The 21,712-nt window shown below is 37.0% G+C and overlaps 1 pseudogene; it reads right to left on the bottom strand.

The window, feature by feature from the left end:
• Positions 1-20,054: 20,054 nt before the first annotated feature.
• On the bottom strand, positions 20,055-21,167 carry LOC149193830 (protoheme IX farnesyltransferase, mitochondrial pseudogene; annotated as a pseudogene).
• Positions 21,168-21,712: the final 545 nt, after the last annotated feature.

Raw genomic sequence — 21,712 nt, 5'->3', positions numbered from 1 at the left:
CAGTTACAGTGATATTGGTTAAATTCATCTTATCAGGTTCATGAGAGTAGGAGAGGGAGGTGAAATAGGGATGGGAAGCTTAACAGTCATCTACAAGGAAAATATATGCTCGCATGTAAAGGTAAAGGGAATGTTAGGGGGGTAATTTGATGCAAAGAAACAGTGAATTATGTCTCCCTAAATGCACATCATGAGACTTTGTTTAAGATTTCTGCTTTAAAGCTGCGAGAAGACTAGATTGTAAGCACAAGAGAGAAGCTAAACATATTGTGGGTTGAGAAGAGGACCAAGAAGGCCCTTTCTGGTTCTTCCTCTTTTAGATTGGAGACACAAGATTTAGGAGTGTTTATAAGGTAGCAGTAAAGATGAGATGGATTGTCAAGCATATGTTGGTAGGGGTGTTGTTAGACTGTCACAGTGGAAAAAATGATCAAATGGATAAAATTAATGCCTGATTCCAAAGAAAATTTCAATGTTGAGGAGCAACGTGGGAGGGATAGCTGAAAGTTCCCTAAGATAGGTCAAGTCCTTGCAATGGATTAAAGATCAACTTCTACTGCAAATTCCCACGAGGAAGATGATTATGCAATAAATGCACATGAAAAATTGGAAGTCAAAGTCTAGGACTCATTACAAAGAAGTGGTTCAAACAGTCACCACTAAGTTTTGAATGGGATGTAAAATTTGACTTTCTCAAAATTGAATGAAGTTGGAACCACTCTGAAACATCCTGAAATAATTAATGTTAATATTAAAAATTTAAGTAAAATTTGACATTATCCTTATCTTTCCTTTTCAAAAAGGAAAGATAAGGAGAATGTCAACTTTTACTTTAACTTTAAAAATTAAGTATTACCATTAATTGTTAGGGTTAGGTTTTGTATGGCCCTAGGGTTAAGACAAATTTTTTCCTTTTAAGTATTTTTTATAAAAAAAATAATATTTGGTGGTCATTAGCTATGTTGCACTACATTCTTCATAATTGGTCAGTTTAGTAGAGAACTAGTCACTTTGGTGTTTTAAGGTCAGTTCAATACAAGACCAACCTTAGCCAATCTGAACCACCAAATTAGACTAGTACAACTCTAAAGCCATTGGGACCAGCCAATTCCACTAGTTTTAGGCTAGTTCCAATAAGAGTGTGCCCTTCTCATCTTCCTCTAAAGTTTTTTGTTGGATCCTTTCAACAATGGTGATTTGGAGAGTGCCATTAACTGTCAAAGTGTTGTGAGCACCTAATATCATAAGTACTTAAGCATTGACAAACATAATTTTGCAAGGAACTAGTACAGACACCCCAAAACATATTTAGTGAGGACGTGCATGCAAGGAACTATTACAAACCTCCCAAGATAGTTAGTGAGGACGTGCATGACCAAAAAGCATCCGAAAAAATTATCCACCCTCAAAAACCCTACCCAAAACATTGAAGTGTGGTGCAAAACAAATTGTTGGTAGGCTATTAATGCTACCAACAATCATTCCCTATCCAATTTCACAAGAAGATCATACTCAAGCTACCTCCTCCACTATGGTTATAGTAAGTTCTTGCAACTGCGTGAGCTACAAGAAATTAAAATTTCCTTGGAATCACCACCATTCTTAGGGAACTCAGCTTCTATGCATGTCCTAAATATTTTGGGTTGATTGATCAGTTAACTAGATGATCACTGAGTTTGAATGAAGTCCCACTGCTTAAATGACCTTCCACTAGTTCCTCCAAAAGTTAGAACTAGTTTAACTGACAGCAACCTAAGATAATTGACCTTTATTGCTACAAATTAGCAATCGCATATGCAGAACTAAACTCTAACTCCTCTTTACTGAGTAAACTAGGTGACATAATCCATGTCACACATGTTAACGTCATCCAAGTTGTCTATTGATGTGGAAATTCGAATTTTTTCAACATAATCAAGGAGAAATCAAATTGAGAATTTCTTGCTGCATTTTTCAACACATAGTTCACTAGAATGTATTACTTTCACTATGAACCTGGCATAGTTCACACGTTAAGTTCATAAGGTTTTGGGCTAATGTGGTTCTATGTCTTGTGTATATAAAGAATAGGTGTCCATCTCATGCTATTAGAAACAAGACATCCTATGAAATGTGGTATGGCCACATTCCTTCGGTGAGGCATCTCAAGGTTTTTGGTTCCTCCTGTTATGCCTTCATACCTAAGGAACAGATAAAAAGACTTAGTGCAAGGAGTCACAAATGTATCTGTTTTGGGTGCTTATACATCCAAAGAATACCATCTCTATGATGAAGTGAATAAGAAGTTTATAATATCTAGAGATGTGATCTTTCTTGAGTCTTCCAAGATTGACAATGTTGTTGACTGACAGCTTAATCGTTTGGATAGATTCGAACATGAAAAGTATTTTCAAGAGTTTGATACTGAGATTCCACATCTCCTTCTCTTAGCTCTATACTTTCTATGAAGAACCTTTAAGAAATCAGGTTGAAGGAAATTCCTTCCCCTGCTTTATCAAGAAAGAGCTAAGAGACTACTGGAAGAAAGTAGCCAAATTTGACAAGCAGTATGGGTACATGCAAGATACAAAACAAGGATTAATGCAAATGAGTAATGAAAAGGAGTGTATTGACTATATACATATCATCAAACATATTTCATCCCACTTAGGATGCCTTGCATCGTGCCTAGTTAGTCATAAGATCATGTTGGTCACAACCTTCGTAGCTTAAATAAACAAGTGGTAATACTCTTCATCTTCTAAGCTATGTAATAAACAAGTGAAAGGGAGAAAGACACATAGAGGAAACACACGGAATGACTTTCAGTTCTTGCAACCATGCATGTCATTGAAGACAGAATGATATGACAATGATAAGCAATATTTTAAGCTACACTAAGAGGTGTATTTTAAAAGATGTGCTTTGTTTTCCAAACCTAACCTCCAAAGGGTTATGCATCAAATGCAGTCTTCATGTGGTACTGATATTATATCATACCTTAGATGTTGGAAATAATACTAAGAGGGGGGTGAATCAGTATTAGAAATTTAACAATTTTTCATTTCCATAAACAGATTGATATACGCTACTTTTGTTAATTCAACCTGTGTATATACGCAACTGTGTTTAGAGAAAACCGCGTATATCTTACAGACTTATAATTTAGTTAGTTGATATTAATATGTGTATCAGAACCATAAAACAGTAATCAAGTGTAGTAAACAGTACAGGAAATCACACACATGAACACAAGATATAAGGTGGAAACCCAATGTGGGTGAAAACCACCTACTGCAATTCGTCTCTATCTTCTTTTAATAAGAAGCTTCTTTTTACAATATTTCTGTACTGGTGCACTCTTATACCAGAACACAGGCTTCTACCTGTAGAAGGTTACAACCTTCTTTCATTCTCCAGATTCTCCTGGAAGGGAACTAAACCCCCTTAGCTCTTGTACTAGCTGATGGACTAGTACGTAGGTGCCAGCCTACAAAAGCCTACGACCTTCTCTTTTCTTTCAGGGACCACGTTTCATAAATTTTCAGACTGGATCCATCTATAACATCAATCAAACATTAAATATATCTGCATCAACCAATCTTCTTTGCACCAACCAAATACTAAATCAAACAATCACTTCTCTGACTGTTGTAGCTAGAATACAGTAACAGTAACCAGAAACCAATCCTGAACCCCAAAACACTGCAGCAAGAAACAGAAGTAGCTAAAACATATTTTATGGGATGTACGCTACTTCAATATGTAGAACCTACGTGCATATGCTCCTATATCAAGGCAAACCTGCGTATACGGAGTTGTAAATTACCGAAATTGTGTGTATACGTGCCTTTGCTGTGCTGAACCTACGTACAGATCTGTAAAAGATAATTTACCCTTTTCAACTATTCAGACATCAATTTTACCGAGATCATCAGATTTATAGATCAAGTCATTGCGCCAAATATAAAAGATCAAAATCACACAAAGATACTTCTCTTCAACCCTTAAGATCTTAACCCATCAATAGAACTTATCCTTCTTCTAGCGCTTAGGTTCCTCCTTGATTCAGATCCAGCTATGCATCATAACCCAATGACCAATATACTAGATCTTGCTTTTCATAAGATATTCAATCGTTGAGTGCCTCTACCTAATGATCTCCTCCGCCTTTTATAGTATTAGGCCTTACTCAATACCATGGTCCAAAACCACTTAGAACCAATACCTAGGTCCAAACACCTGGGTTCGACACTTCAGATGAGATACCATGGTCTAAAACCATAGGTCCAAATACCAAGGACCAAAAACCAAGTTTTCCAAACTATATGCACTTTTTTGTGCATGAAAATGCGTGTATATGTATACACATCTTTTGGTCTGTGAATCTGCATGTATACGTGGCTTGGTCAATTGTAACCTGCGTATACCTCATTTTCCTTTATTCTGAGAGCTTGTGAGCCTGAACTATCATCTGAGTAATTTGCCATCAAGGACAATACCTGTGCCATAGTGCCAAGCCTGTGTCATAATGCCAACAATCTCCCCCTTTGGACTTGATGGCAACCCCAAATCTCTCTCCCCCTTTGTCATTAGGGGAAAAGGGTTATGCTCCCCCTGAGTACATGCTGAAATATCTGCTCTGTTGTGCTGTCCATGCTCCCCATGACTGTAGGCAAGGTCTGTAAAAAGATGTTCCACAAGAAAGAACATGACTCTATACATCATAGATGACCTTCCTATCACCAAAGACTTATACATCCATCTCCCAACCAAGTGGGGATTTACCAAAATTAACTCATCCACCCAACCAAGTGGGGATATACCAAAAGTTTATACATGATAAAACAAGAACATTACATCATCCATCCCAATCATAGTGGGGAAACAAAATAGGTCGTTACATGACCTTGATACTAAAAGAAATACATGAAATAGAGACCAAATATCTAAGACAACATCAGCAACTATCATCTGTAGCATCTATCAATCACCATCTGGACCATCAACCATGATCTCCCTCTGCACCTGTTCCACCTGAATCAAAAACAACTGTGAAGTTGAACCAAGATCTTCTAAGATAATGCCAACAATGCATTATTTAGAAGTATATGCTCCCCCTGAACCTGTGCCAGATGGTCTCTGTTAGACTCATATCAGACTCTTTTCATCCTCAGTCTGACCCACTGTTTTTCTTCAAACCAACATATACGCAACTGTTTCCAGAGAAACAGGTGTATGTACGTGGATACACTTCATGAAACTCGCGTACACCCACTTTTCTCTGAAACAGATAAGTGTCAACAACAAGATGATGCATCAACTACTCCCAGCTTTTGTCTGAGGTATTCAAATGTCTCCTTGGACAGTGGTTTGGTGAATATATCAGCAACATGTTCCATGGAGGGAACATACTCCAATTTGACTTTTTGTTTAAGAACTTGTTCTCGAAGAAAATGATATTTGATAGATATGTGTTTGGTCTTGGAATGCATGACAATATTCTTTGAAATGCTGATTACACTTGTATTATCACATAGAATGGAGATGGGTGGAGTACAAGTGATTTGAATGTCTTGCAATGTTTGCATCATCCAAAGGAGTTGTGTGCAACAAGATGTAGCAGTCACATATTCTGCTTCAGATGTAGATAAAGAAATTGAACTTTGTTTCTTACTGAACCAAGAAACTAATCTGGATCCCATAAAGAATGCACCACTACTAGTGCTTTTTCTGTCATCCACGCTTCCTGCCCAATCTGCATCTGTATATGCATGAAGTGTGAGATCTATATCTCTAGGATACCATAAGCCATAGTTTTGAGTTCCTTGAAGATATTTGAAAATTATTTTAACTGCCTGAAGATGAGCTTCCTTTGGATTTGCCTGAAATCTTCCAATTATTCCCACTGCATGCATGATGTCTGGTCGGGTACCTATTAGATAGAGCAGACTACCAATCATGGATCTATAGGCTGGTTGATGTTTTGCTGCTGATTCATCATTTGCGCTGAAGCTGCATCCTGTTACCATAGGGGTACATACTGGTTTTTACTCTTTCATGCCATATTTCTTCAAGATCTACTTGAGGTACTTGGTTTGTGATAGAAAGATATCGTCTTTGTTTTGTTGGACTTGTAAACCAAGAAAGTATGTGAGCTCACCATGAAGGTACATTTCAAATTCTTTCTGCATCACCAAAGCAAAGTTTTGACTCATGGCTTCTTCATTGCTACCAAAGATGATATCATCAACATACACAACAAGTATTAGCAATTTATCATTGTCTATTTTTATATATAGATTTCTATCTCGTGATCCTTTTTAAAAACCTTGTTGATGGAGGTATTTGTCGAGACAATAATACCAAGCCTTGGAGCCTATTTAAGACCAAATAGAGCCTTTTTGAGTCTGCATGCAAGTTCTGGATCATTTCCAAGGATAAATCCATCTGGTTGCTCAATATCCACTTCTTCTTCTAAGTCTCCATTTAGAAAGGAATATTTCGCATCCATTTGATAAACTTTGAACTTCTGAAAGCTAGAAAGAACAAGGAACATTCTTATGGCTTCAAGTCTGGCAACTAGTGTAAAAGTTTCTTCAAAGTCTATACCTTCTTGTTGAGCATACCCTTTACAAACAAGTCTGACCTTATTTCTAATAACATCTCCATTTTCATTCATCTTGTTTTTTAATATATATTTTGTCCCTATGACATTCTTATCATTAGGTCTAGGAACCAATTCCCAAGTGTTATTCTTTTCAATCTGCTCAAGTTCTTCATTCATGGCCTTGACCCAACATTCATCTTTGCATGCTTCACTTATATTTCGTGGTTCGACGGTAATGCTAGATAGCCTGAAGCTTCTATAATAGTTCTTCTTGTTTGTACACCTGCCTCTTTCTGCCCAAAAATTTGAGTCTCTGGATGCTTCTTCTGGACGTACCTGGATGGAGTCTTTTCTTCTACCCTTATCTGTTCTTCTGGTGCCTCATAAGTTTCTTCTTCAGCATTAGTTTGATTTGATGTTGGAAGATAGTCCTCATCATCTTCAAAATCTTTAGTTTTTATCTGTTTTGGATTGTTGCCTGCTTCATCAATCACCACATCAATACTTTCAACAATTTTACCAAGTCTTTTATTGTAACACTTATATCCTTTACTTCGGGAAGAGTAATCAAGGAGAATGCCTTCATCTCGTCTAGGTTCAAACTTGCCAAGCTTTTCATCAGTCCTTTTGATGTAACATTTGCTTCTAAAAACTTTGAAGTATTTTACAGTAGGAGTCTTACCATACCAAAGTTCATGAGAAGTTTGAGTGTTGTTTACCCGGACGTTTGTTTTGTTGAGAATAGTAACGGCAACAAATACAGCTTCACCCTAGAAGGTTGCAAGAGTTCCAGACTCATCAAGCATAGCACGAGCCATTTGTTGAACCATTATGTTCATCCTTTCTACCACTCCATTTTGCTAAGGAGTCCTTGCAGTAGAGAATTCCCTTCTTATTCCATGTTCTTCACAAAAGTTGAAAAATTCATCCAAGGTAAATTCCCCTCCTCGATCAGACCTGAGACATTTGATTTTGCGATCTGATTCATTTTCAATCAAGGCTTTGAAAGCTTTGAACTTTTCGAAAGCTTCATCTTTATGCTTCATAATTTCTATCCATCACATCCTGGAAAAGTTGTCAATGAACAATATAAAGTATTCTTCTCCTTGAGGTGACTTTTTCCTTGATGGACCACATAAATCAATATGGACAAGTTCAAGTGGCTTACTAGCTAATCCTTCCTTCTCAGGGAAATGTGTTCTGGTTTGCTTACCAAACTGACATGATTTGCATATTGTATTGTTTGGAATTCTAATCTCAGGAAGATCGCGAACAACCTGATATTTGCATGCTTTCCTTATCTAAGGGAAGCTCAGATGCCCCAGTCTTCTGTGCCATAGCCATTGTTCATAATTTTTGCTTAGATAGCATTTTTGATGTCCTCGCTTGAGTATTTATAAATTATTTGGAGTTCTTATGGATTTGATCACTGTTTCTCCTGCATCAAAGTCACGAACAATACATCCATTTGATCGAAATACTACCTCATTTCCTTGATCACACATTTGACTAACACTCAATAGATTATGATTTAAGCCATCAACATACATAACATTTCCATCTTTGACCTTTTCTTTTAAAAGAACAAAGCCTTTACCTTTTATCAGTGCAGGGGTGTCATTTCCAAATGACACCTTCCTTTCCTTTTCTAAGGCACTATATGACTGAAGTTTTTCTTTATCACCTGTCATATGTTTCGAGCATCCACTATCGATGTACCACTGATTTTACTGTCCTTCCACATATAATTCTATGCCACATCTTTCTGTTTGCAGTTCTTTCCATGTTTTGGACCCAATGAAGCTTGCTCCTTATAAGATGTTTGCCGAAACTTACTCCTGCATTCAGAATCTTCATGACCGAAGTTGTTACAAATAGAGCATTCTATTTCATTTTCAAGAGTATAAAAATTATTGTAGGTCCTCTTCATGATCCCAGTCACACTCCTTTGATTTTGTGTTTCTCTACTCATGATGGTCTTGTAGGAAACACATTGAGCAGCTTTGTGTCCAAAGTTATGACATGAGAAACATTGGCCATTAAAGAAATTCCTGCGATTATCAAATCTACTGACCATGTGATTGTAGTTTCCATTGACATTCATTCTTGAAGCAAATTGGGAATGATTTACCTGCGGTTGGTTGTAGCTTTTGTTCATCCTTGAAGGAGATTGACCCCAATTTACCTGGGGATGCACTTTATGCCTTTGTTGTCGATTGTCAACCTATTCACTTCTCCTTGCTACATCAAGATAACTTTTGGAGGTGGATGGCTTCTGTGCTTGAGATGCTTCTTCAGTATATCCAAGACCTGTCTTTATTAGAGGAGAACGCTGCACTTTGATAATCTCATCTAAAGTTTCAGATCCTTTAGCAAATCTAAGATTAAGAGCTTTTGTTTTCTCAATATCTTTTCTACGTCGCACAATTTCACATTCTAACTTTTCATTGTGTTTTTCCCTTTCGGAAAGTTGGAATGTCAGAGTATCTATAATCATACTCTTTTCTTCTAAACAAATTTTAAGTTTACAAATTTCTTCATAGAGATAATCTTCATCTATAGCATCCAAGAAATCATCATCTTCAAAATCCATCAAAATTCTATAATCATTACCATGTTCATCTTCATCACTATTTGAAAGTCCATCGTTGTCTTCATGTGTATAATAGCTCTTCTTACTTACGCTCTGTTTTCTATTCCATTTAACTGGTTCCTTACCTTTATCAAGCTTATCTTTATGAGGACATTTGGTTGCATGGTGACCGACTCTTCCACAAGAAAAGCATTTGAAAGGTAACTTACCTCTGAATCTTCCGGAACCCCATTTAAGGTTCTTGACAAAATTTTATTCTTCCTCTCCTTCTGACGTATGTTTTGACTCATTGTATTCTCCTTTTCTTGAAGCTTTGAATTCAACTTCTCTCATGTCTGATGGACCCCCTTTTCTCATTTCGAAAGCAGTTAGGATTTTGTGCAACTGTGACATAGTAATACTTTGAAGATTTTGCTTTTCTTCTATGGCAGAAACTTTTGATTCAAACTTAGAAGACAAGGATCTTAGAACCTTTTCAACTAAAGTGACTTCTTTTATCTCTTCACACAGATTTTTCATGCGATTAACAATCTCATCTATACGTAGGAAATAATTAGCTACACTTTCATCATTGTGCATTTTGAGAGTTTCATATTGAATTCTGAGGGATTGTAGTTTTGTACGTTTTACCTGATTGTCTTCTTCATAGCTTAGAATGATCTTGTCCCATATTTCTTTGGTAGTTTTGAGCTACATAACCTTGACGAATTCTGATTGTGATAGACTCCCCAATAGAGTATTGACAGCCTTTGTATTTGTTTCATACTTCTTTTTACTTGCCGTATCTATAGGAGTTGCTGCTGGAAATGTGTATCCTCCTTGCACGATATCCCAAACTTCTGTTCCAAGAGATTGAAGATAGGTTGTGATTCTTACCTTCCAATAGACGAAGTTTCTCCCATCAAAAATTGGTGGCTTGATGGATGCCTCTTTTTCGTAGTTGCTCATGATGATAGATCTTCCTTCAAGCGATCAAGCTTCTTTTAAAGGACCTCCTCTGATACCAATTTTTGGAAATAATACTGAGAGGGGGGGTGAATTAGTATTAGAAATTTAACAATTTTTCATTTCCATAAACAGATTAATATACACTACTTCTGTTAATTCAACCTGCGTATATACAAAACTGTGTTTAGAAAAACCACGTATATCTTACAGACTTATAATTTAGTTAGCTGATCTTAATCAGTGTATCAAAACCATAAAACAGTAATCAAGTGCAGTAAACAGTACAGGAAATCACACACATGAACACAAGATATAAGGTGGAAACCCAATGTGGGTGAAAACCACCTGCTGCAATTTGTCTCTATCTTCTTTTAATAAGAAACTTCTTTTTGCAATATTTTTGTACTGGTGCAGTCTTATACCAGTACGTAGGCTTCTACCTGCGGAAGGCTACAACCTTCTCTCATTCTCCAGATTCTTTTGGAAGGGAGCTACAACCCCCTTATCTCTTGTACTAGCTGATGGACTAGTACGTAAGTGCCGGCCTACAGAAGGCTACGACCTTCTCTTTTCTTTCAGGGACCACGTTTCATAAATTTTCAGACTGGATCCATCAATAACATCAATCAAACATTAAATATATTTTCATCAACCAATATTCTTTGCACCAACCAAAATTGAATCAAACAATCACTTCTCTGACTGTTGTAGCCAGAATACAGTAACAGTAACCAAAAAGCAATCCTGAACAGCAAAACACTATAGCAAGAAACAGAAGTAGCTAAAACATATTTTATGGGATGTACACTACTTCAATATGTAGAACCTATGTGCATATGCTCCTATATCAAGGCAAACCTGCGTATACGGAGTTTTGAATTACCGAACCTGCATGTATACGCACCTTTGCTGTGTCAAACCTGCGTACAGATCTGTAAAAGATAATTTACCCTTTTCAACTATTCAAACATCAGTTTTACCCAGATCATCAGATTTACAGATCAAGTCATTGCACCAAATATAAAATATCAAAATCACACAAAGGTACTTCTCTTTAAGCCTTAAGATCTTGACCCATTAATAGAACTTATCCTTCTTCTAGCGCTCAAGTTCCTCCTTGATTCAGATCCAGCTATGCATCATAACCTAATGACCAGTATACTAGATCTTTCTCTTCATAAGATATTCAATCCTTGAGTGCCTTTGCCTAATGATCTCCTCCTCCTTTTATAGTCTTAGGTCTTACTCAATACCATGGTCCAAAACCACTTAGAACCAATACCTGGGTCCAAATACCTGGGTTCAACACTTCGGACGATATACCATGGTCCAAAACCATAGGTCCAAATACCAAGGACCAAAAACCAAGTTTTCCAAACTGTACGCACTTTTCTATGCATGAAAGTGTCTGTATACATATATGCGCCTTTTGGTCTTTGAATTTGCGTGTATAGGCGGCTTCGTCAACGGTAACTTGTGTGTACCTCCTTTTCCTTTATTCTGAGAGCCTGTGAGCCTGAACTGTCATCTGAGTAATTTTCCAAGTGAGTTTCCATCAAGGACAATAACTGTGCCATAGTGCCAAGCCTGTGTCATAATGCCAACATTGGGTTCCTTGGTCTACTTATTTTTCTCCCCAGCTCCTTGAGAGTAATCTATGATGTCATCCTTCTTCGTGGCCCCTGAGAGACATAATTGTATAGTTTTAGCAAGCAGTGACTATTGCGGGATGAGGCCCTGGGAGGTCACATTTACACATTTTTAGGATGAAAGGCACTACTATGGGATGAGGCCCTAGGAGGAAACATCTACGCATTTTTGGGATGCAAGGCAGAATGGGTAGTGAAGGGACAAAACTGCATATTTTCTGGAGACATTGGGTTCCAGCTAAGGGAAGGAGATTGGAGCAAACCACTGTGCAATTTTGAATTCTAAGGGAGGTGGGGATTTTTGCGCATTGCACAGTTCCAACAGGCAAGGGAAAATATTGAGGGTTACATATGTGAAGTGTGCAGTTCAGGAAAGCTGGATGAGGCTAGGTTGCTAAGCAAACTCTAAAATTTGGCTAAGTCTGGGATCAATGGAACTGATGTGAACAATGATAACACTCAAGTATGATCACACACTTCAAAACTTAGCGATACAACATAGACCATCCAAAACATATAACACATACTTCACTTAATGCAACAACCTTTATGGCAGCTTATGACTAGTGCAGCTCCGATGATAGACTTTGGGAGGATAAAGCAGACACTTGTGTAAGAGTGTGTGAAATGAGTTTGAAACATGTCTATGTGGTGAGGACAACCCATTCTCATAAATATTTCCCCTTGAATCAAAACAAACCTCCCTTTACATGACAAGCAATAACCCCATGCCCAAAGATGACACATTCTATGTAAATATAAAAGTATGAACGACTCTTAAGATAGAAAAGCGGAGCCTGAGATCATCAACTTACCAATAAGTGACTATGGAACAATCGATCAAAATATCCATAGTAGGCTCCAAAATTTAAGTGCAGACCAAAATTTTGGAGGGTGTTGCAGTCGCTACAACAAAGCCTCCACCTTCTTGCTAGCTTCTTTTTCAACCAGTGTCTTGAATTCTACGAACTTGGAGAATGTCTCATCTTTCTTCCACATGAAGAAGATCAAACACTTCCATGAGAAATCATTAATAAAAATGACAAAATATTTGTGTCTGACAGTGGAGGTTGTTGAGAATGGTCCATGAACATGATAGTGGATCCTTTCTAGGATTGTATGTGCTTTGTTGTCTTGGTCATGGAATGTGGATTTTATGTACTTCCGCAACGTACATCATTTGCATACATCCTATTGCTTAAGTGCTCCTTTAGGGAGGCCAATGGTTATTTGTTGTATAATATTCGAGGTACCATGATGCAAATGGCCAAGTATTTTGTGCCAAAGTTCATCGACATCGTGACCTGCACTTTCTCCGCCTTAGTGCTTAATGCAACAAAGTCTTCCACATCTATCTTATACAGGTTCTTCACACAAACCCCAATCTGCTTGACCTGTCACATGGCTATGTGTCTCAAGAATGCTTTTCCTTTGATGAGTATCACTTCACAACCATGGTCTTCCAAAACTGCAACAAATATGAGATTTTTCTTTAGGCCTAGAACAAGCATGACATCCTTGAGCCTGAGAGGGGAGCCTGACTCCCTCTGAAATGTGATTGTACCAATACCAGTCACATTGTACCTTTCTTCATCCCTTGCTTAATGTGAATCTAGAGATATTTCTCCTCCAAGTCACTGAAAAAATATTTACACCTTTTCATGTGGAATGATGCACTTGAGTCCAAGTACCACATTCTTCCCATCATTGTGCTAGACATGCATATGATAAGCGTAAAGTCAAGCTCGAAGTATGAAGCCAAGGTTTAACACGTTGCTCCTCCTAAGGTTTTCTTTCTTGCATTTTATTATGGACACTTCATGGCATAGTGCCCACATTCATGACAATGGAAACATTTAATTTTTGAGAGATCTTTCTTCTTCCCCCCTTGACATGATTCTGGTTTGGTTTGATATTTATTCCTTTTACCTTCTTTCCCTTTCAAACTAATCCAAAGCTTTGTTTATCCTCACCCTTGGATAAGGTCCCATCTCTAGTATTTCGCCTTATTTCCTCCTGTACCAAATCAGACCATAGGTGTTCCCAATTCGATAGTTTCTCTCTTCCATTCACTGAATCTTGATAGGTATGCTAGCCCTTGGGAAGGCCCAGAAGGTATAGGCTTACCAGTTCATCCTCTGAAATAGTAACACCAACTATTGCAAGATCATAACGAACTTGTGTGAACCTACTTAGATACTGCAGGATAGTGTCATTCTTCTACATATTGATATTTCAAAGTTTATCCTTGAGCTCCAACTTCCATGGTCACTACTATTCCGGAATAGATTTGTCAGTGTCTACCACATTTCATAAGTATTTTCTTTCCCATGGAGATTAGTGACAATGTGGTCTCGTACTCCCTCCAATATTACTCTCCTCACCTTGATTACATCTTTCTTCCACTGAGCAAGGTTTTCAACATCATATTTCGTTGGTTTTGCAACATCTCCCTTGATTTATTCTAGAAATCCATTGTCATCGAATACATGCTCCATGCGATCCTTCCATGTGATGAAATTAGAGTTTCATTCCAAGGCATACTTTAGCCTCAACCCATTGAAGGTAATCTTCTTAGCTCTGAAGAGATCCTGCTACACTGAACTGAAAATTTGAACCTCCTCAGAAACAAGTTCGAAATTCTTGCTCTAATGTGAATCCTGCTCTAATACCATGTAGAAATTATGGTATATATTTGAACTTCTCATGAAGTTTTAATAAAAATTACAAGACAAAAGCCTACTCTACTACACTATGGAAGTTAATTCCCAACTTAGAACAAAAATTTCATACATGCAATAAGAAATAACACACATGCACACAGTGTCCTTCTTGGGGAAAGAAATCTGGTAAAGACCCCTATGTATGCTTGCATTAATATGATGAACATAGATGTATTACAATTTCTTTGCTCAAATAGCACAACTTGAAGTGAATAACCTCTATCTCTACTCGTTTAGAAGCTCTGACCCAGAATTAGTCAATTTATGCCTTTTCTTGAACCCCTATTTCCTTGTGTACCTCCTCAAGCAATTATTCCCCTATTATTTAGGAATTTTCCAAAATGGATTGCACAATTCCCAAGGTTGATCATCTAATTGCATGCAACAATTGTGCACTCAAGACTAGTCTACAACTGATGTTACACTACCTTGGAATCTCCACCGCATCTAGGGAACTCGAATTCTTTGCATGCACTAGTTATTTTGGGATGATTGATCAGTTAACTAGATGATCACTAAGTTTGACAGAAGCCCCACTACACAACTGACCTTTCACGAGTTCCTCCAACAATTGGAACTAGTTTACTTGAATACAACTTGAGACAACTGGCGTTGATTGATACAAATTAGCAATCACAAATGCTTAACTAAACTCTAACTCCTCTAACTTGGATTTACTCAGTAAATTGGGTGACACAAGGCATGCCACGCAAGTTAATTGCATCCAAGTTGTATTCTGATGTGGAAATTCTTTTTTTCTCAATTTAATGAAGGAAAAATCAAATTAAGAATTTATTGCTGCATTTTTCAACAACCCTTCAAGTGAATCTAATCCATGTTGTCGATGACAATCAAGAATTCCAACACAATAATGTGCTGATAATAGCAACCAACAGATAGAAGTAGCATTCAAAATAAATGAAATAGTAAAAAAACACATATTAAAACAAAATTGATGGAGACCCCGAAAAGTACTCCAACTATGATATTGCTTATCCACATTCAGCAAAAGTTCCTCCATCGCTCCTCTCATGAATCACACCTCTGTTGTCGGCCTCCATCACCCTAAATCCCATCAGTTTTTGTTGACCTCCATCACTCCACTTCCTGAAGAACCCATCAACAATGTAAAGACAGACCCCTAATCCTTTACCTTTACCTTTTTTTACTAGTGCCTCGTATTGAAAATTTGAAGACAAAATATTTATTTTCTCTTAAAAAATTGCCTTAAAATCCCCCTCTTTGTAGTAGTGCCAAATGAAATGATACACAAGTTGTCTATAATCATATTAGTAGATATGAAAGGGACAAAAGAGGAATTGATGTCTGATAAATCTTGTCAGTAAAAGTTGTCGTGTTCTTCTTAGTCGACTACCCCCACAAAACAAAGAGCTCAACAAATCGTTGTCTTTATATAAGATAACATGAATGGTAAGTAAAATAACAACCTCGGTATAGGCGCAAGACAGTAGTTTCCTGCAAGCTGGTGGACTTAGGGTGCACTGTCAAAGTCAATCTTGCAGTTGTTACATAATATTATCTTAAATTGATATGTTTGTGTCTTAATTGTTAATTGTTTTAAATAGGTTTCATCTAAAGTGGCCATTGTCATAAATATAAAGTTGTCTTAAAATATTTTTGTCTCAAATTGTTTTTGTCTTAAATATAAAGTTTTGTCTTAAAATAATTTTGTCTTAAATTGTTTTTGTCTTAAATATAAAGTTTTGTCTTTAAATGTTTGTCTTAAACTACTTTTGTCTTAAATATAAAGTTTTGTCTCAAAATATTTTTGTCTTAAACATAAAGTTTTGTCTTAAAATATTTTTGTCTCAAACTGCTTTTGTCTTAAAATATTTTTGTCTTAAACTATTTTTGTATTAAATATAAACTTTTGTCTTGAAATATATTTTTGTCTTAAAGTTTATATTTAAGACAATTCAATTGATATTAAATTTTAATATAAAATAACTAAAATAAAAAATGATTTTTTAAGACAAAAGATTTCTTTTGTCTTAAAAAAAAATGTCTTAAAAATGCCATTGGTGTAGTAGTGCATATATTACTTTTAAATCAAAACTTAAATGAATAGTAGTAATTACATGAGTTGAATGAAGTTGCACAGGTCAAGAAGGCTCCACTTCCTTGAGATAGTACCATTTCAACAATAGTAGCATATGATCAAGGTCCGAGCTTATAAATCCAAACTAGTGAGGATATAACTAAATGACCAGCCTCCTGATTTGTCTTTCCTTGATGCTTATTCTTTTTGGGCATAGCAGTTAAATGGCCTTGGTCTAGCTTATTTACTTTTATGCTAGGATTTCCTATATTCAATTCAAATCAAAGTTCAAAATATTTGAATGATCCTCAATTGATAGTGAACAATGGGAATAAATATTTTAAATTACATTTATCAACAAAAAAGGCCATATAAATGTAAATATCATAATTTTTAAAATTCTATGAAAAATCAGACCTAAAGAATATCATTCAGCTCCATGTTTGCAAATCACTAGTTTCCTTTTCATTCACCTCTTTCATCAAAATGCTCCACATAAAAAAGAGATTATGCATTTGTTTGTATTTCATTTAGTACTTATCACTTCATGTATTTAGAAGAGTAATATGACATCCAAAAACACATTAGAATGGAATGGTGACAATTATGAATTTAGAATAGAATAAAGCCTCAAAATAAAAGTTAGCTCTTTCCACCCATCCCAAATAAGAGTTATAGGTTTCCTTGGCTAGTTTGCTAACCAAAGAGATAGACAAATTCTAAAGACATAACTCCATAAACGAAATAAAATGGTAAGCCAATGCTAATAATGTTGATGATATTCAAAATCAAAATTAGAAAAAATGAAAAAATAATAATAATTTAAGGTACCTTTTAAAATAGACTTGATTCTACAAGAAATATTATTATTTTTAACATTTTCTCTTCATTTATGTTTTTTTAAATAATTCCTTAACATATATGTTCCTACAAGTGTACAATAATTCAATTTTCAAATACTTTTACATGTATTTTAATATGAAATAAAAACTCTATAAAAGCATTTACAATGAAAGCTTTTCATTTATTTGCTGAAATAATGTTTTAAAGTTGAAAATTCCTAAACAATGAATTATAAATTTGAATAAAAAATTGAAAGTACTTAATGTTCTTGAAATTACAAAAAATTAATAGATAAATTTTAATAAGAAAGCCACAAAATAAAATCAGTACATTTTAAAAACTTTGACACCTATTCGAAACTTGTAATCATTCTTCAAAATCCTAAATTAGTGCAATTAATTATAACTAAATTTAACTCAAAGCACTCCTCCATTAAGAAATGCTAGAAAAATACAATTCTAAAAATAGAATCGTAACAAATAACTATATACCTAGTTTTTTCGATCACAAGCATGATCCCAAATGTTCTCTCCCCGGGACTACAATTATAACATCATGATTCATGATGTAAGAGTACAATCATGGAGAAGAATACCTATGGTAACCCTAAAGAATTATGGTGGATTTGAAGTAAAAAAACTCAATAGAAATTTATTCTATTTAATAATGATGGTATCAACGTACAATGAATACGATTATTTGTCTTACAAACTAAAAGTGAAAAATGCGTAATTCCTAACCGTAAGTAACCATGGTATCTATTCTTCAGGGACTACCTTGTTTATCCCTATGCACCTCCCATAATCTTCAGTATCACTAGAAGAAACAATAGAATTCAATGCACATCCTCTGAGGTTCATAAATGATGATGGTGTAAATTATCCAAAGTTTAATGACCCTCTTCAGATGAATTATAGTTGACATTGATTATTCAAAGCATAATCAAGATTTTGAGTAAGGTTGTGGTTGGTATCAAGTAAATTATCTAAATTTTAACTACCCTTTTCAATTAAATTGAAGTATAGTTGATATTAATTATCCAAAGCTTAATTACCATTTTGAGTAAGTTTGTAGTTGGTATCAATGATTTCCTCCAATACAACATTTGAGGTTGGCACATGTGTCATCATGTAATGAACATATTAGTCGTGAATTATGTGTTTTCAGATAAAATTGCAGTTACTCAAAATATATTCTATTAATTGTTGAATGAGGAAATTACACACATATTTATACAATCAATAGTCTTAAGATAGGAATGTTATCTTAGACGTACAGTAGTGTGGTTGAGAGATTCTCTCAACCACACACTAAACTAGGAGAAACTAAATTCCTATTATGTAGGAACAAACTCCTCAATTAGAAAATTACAACCATAGACAAGTAGGGATTAATTATTTCCAACTCCCCCCCTTAATGACTACTTGTCATGATAGTCAAATCCACCATCATCACACAAATTGCATGTACAAAACCTCCAAAAACACAATCTTCCGCCCTCGGACAGATCCACAACTTTTCCGATCCCACGGATCCCCTTGAAGGTGAATTGGCGCGATCCTGAACGAAAAACCCGCACCCATTGGCGCGATTAATGGCCTAACAGACGCGCCAGTTGGCCTTCCTGGCATTGCTGTTAGCACGAAAAACGCCAATCCCCTTCTACTCAGAAAAAAACAGTTGAGTCCGAGCCAGGTGGTCTGCAGTCCACCTGCTCAATTGAGCACAAAGCTCTCGTGTACACATAGCCACAAAGGCATGCTGACTCAACTCAGCCAGAGCTCAACACAGCCACGAAGGCTAGCTTGTCAAACAACGTGTTGACATCCACGATTCCAGCCACAAACGCACCTCAAGCCACACAGGCGATTCAGCCACAAAGGCAAGCTGGCTTCAAAAGGCACTTCAGCCTCAAAGACCATATAGATGGTTTATGGCTCACCACCAACCATTCAGCCACAAAGGCACTTCAGTCACAAAGACTATATAGGTGGTTTCTAGCTCACCACCAACCATTCACATTACAGTGACAGAAGATGGTTTCAGGCTGACCATAAACCATTACAAAGTGGTTTTAAGATCACCACGAACTTTCAGATGCCCTTAAAAAAACTTACATCTGATTCCACATTTTGGAGTTTTAGAGTACATACAATGACTATTACAATAACATGCTAGGGAGTCTATTCCACTAACTCAAACAAACATCTACTTTGTTGTCCACCATAAACGTTGTTGCTGCTCCTTTACCTCATCTGTGAGGGGTCCACTCATAAAGAAACCGGAACATAGGCACTCACAACCACACGAAGAGAACACAATTTTCCCTTCAAGAACAATAATCCAGGACTCCACGGTCCAATTCTCTTGGCATTCCAACATAATGCCACTTCCTTCACAGTATCAAGGCTAGTCACTGTTTTCAAGCATACTGCCTCATGCTTGCTAACAATCTGCAACACGATCTCGATCATCCTCCAATCTCTGATGTAGCTCCAATTGATGTCGTTTTCATTGTCATGTATTCACCATTCCCTACAAATTTGCTTAGTGTTGGAATGACCAGTTCCAACACACTCAGCATTGTGACAATAGTTGGTCATACTACTATCACTTAAATTACAACTAGTTTCATTGTCATGACAATTAATCAATATATTGCAACAAAACCCACTGGAAGAAGGTAGATGCAGTTTCGAAGAGCCACAAGTGATGTTTTCACCCATGCGTTATCCAGTAGCGATCCAGTAGCGAGAGCATTTTGAATCCTCCAGCAGCATAATCATTGCGGCATAAATATGCAAGGGCCATGAAATGTGGGATTTGCCAAAAATAAAGAACTGCTGGAAGAACCAGTCCTTCTAATGTAACTTGTCCTGTAGCAGTCGCCCACCCAATCAATGGAGGAATTGCGCCAACAATGGCTCCAACCCAGGTATTTATTGGGTGAATCTGCTTTAAAGGAGTATAAATAAGTGCATAGAAAGCAAGATTTGATGTTGCAAGCCCAGCTGCAAGAACATTAGCCTTCAAGGCCAACAGAACACCGCCAGTAAAGCCCATACACATAGCCCATGTGACTGCACTAGGTATGCTCAGTCGTCTACCAGGTAAAGGCCTTCTCATTGTACGTTTCATCTTGGCATCATTGCTAACTTCAAAAATCTGATTGAACGAGTTGGCAGAAGCAGCAACCATCATTGTACCAGTGCAAGTCCACGAAAGTGTAGCCCAATCAACACTTGTGCCACTACCAAGAACAAACCCTGCTCCAGAAGTTGCCACAACAAGCATGCTTAATCGGGCTTTGGATAGCTCCCAGAAGCATTGTCCATGATGTTGAATAGATTCCACCAGCCCCTTTGATTTCATCACTACGGAGTTGTCACCCAATGTTGTAGAAGCAGAAGCCACATTTCGTACGTCTCCTCCAAACCCCTTCAAAGAATGTGTGAGAGTTCTCGAAGAAGAATCGAACAAGGGGGAATTCCCCAAACTTGTCGCATGCAGATCGAAACCCCTCCGGGTAGAAGACAGATGACGAACCCTCCCATTACCAATTTCATTCAATGGAAGGCAATGAGAAACCGAAGCAATCGAAACCCCTTTCAGAAGAATAGAATAAGCAGATTTCTTCGAATACTTTCTCAGTATCGCCGCCATAGAGTTCGAATTGCGAAAAAAAAACTACTTGAAGACCTGCAATATTGTCTTAAGCATATTAGTCTCTCTGTGCGGGCTTCTCACGGCTCCACCAGATACCTATTGGCCTCCTCCGTGAAGGCACCACCATGGAGATGACCGCCCGCAGGCTACCACCGATCTGTCACAACAGGAATTCAATACCACATGATTTGTTTCACAGATCAACAAAAGATCCAGATCCATGAATTGCAAATGGCTCAAAAGGTTGAACCTCGCAAGTAATATGCTTGACATAGTATACCAGAAAAAGCATTATCGCCCACAGCAGAAGGAGCATCAAGTTACTACATGTTGAAAATTTCGAGATCTTCTTGGCCACGGATGTGCGGTATTTTCCAGAGCGTAAGCAGACGGAACAGTGGCAGTGAATGCTCCTGGCCTTCTTCCACGCCACGTTCGCCACTCGATGGATAGTTTATGGCACCAGCGATAAGACCATAATCGCCAGTATGAAGATCGGAAACAGAGAACTGTTCTCCTCCGAGATGAATAATTTGGGTTGCAGATTGATCAAACTGATCAAGTTCACAAGTTTGGCGGAGTCCATCCTTGGCAATGCATTTTCTTCTGGCAGAAAGCTCTGCATAGACGCTCTGGAACTTG

Source organism: Pinus tabuliformis, chromosome 2_2 (assembly GCF_031772625.1).
Source record: "Pinus tabuliformis cultivar Carrire ecotype Pingquan chromosome 2_2, CPIR1, whole genome shotgun sequence".
Taxonomy (NCBI): Eukaryota; Viridiplantae; Streptophyta; class Pinopsida; order Pinales; family Pinaceae; genus Pinus; species Pinus tabuliformis.
The sequence above is the reverse complement of the archived record's forward strand: the minus strand, read 5'-3'. Positions and strand labels throughout refer to the sequence as shown.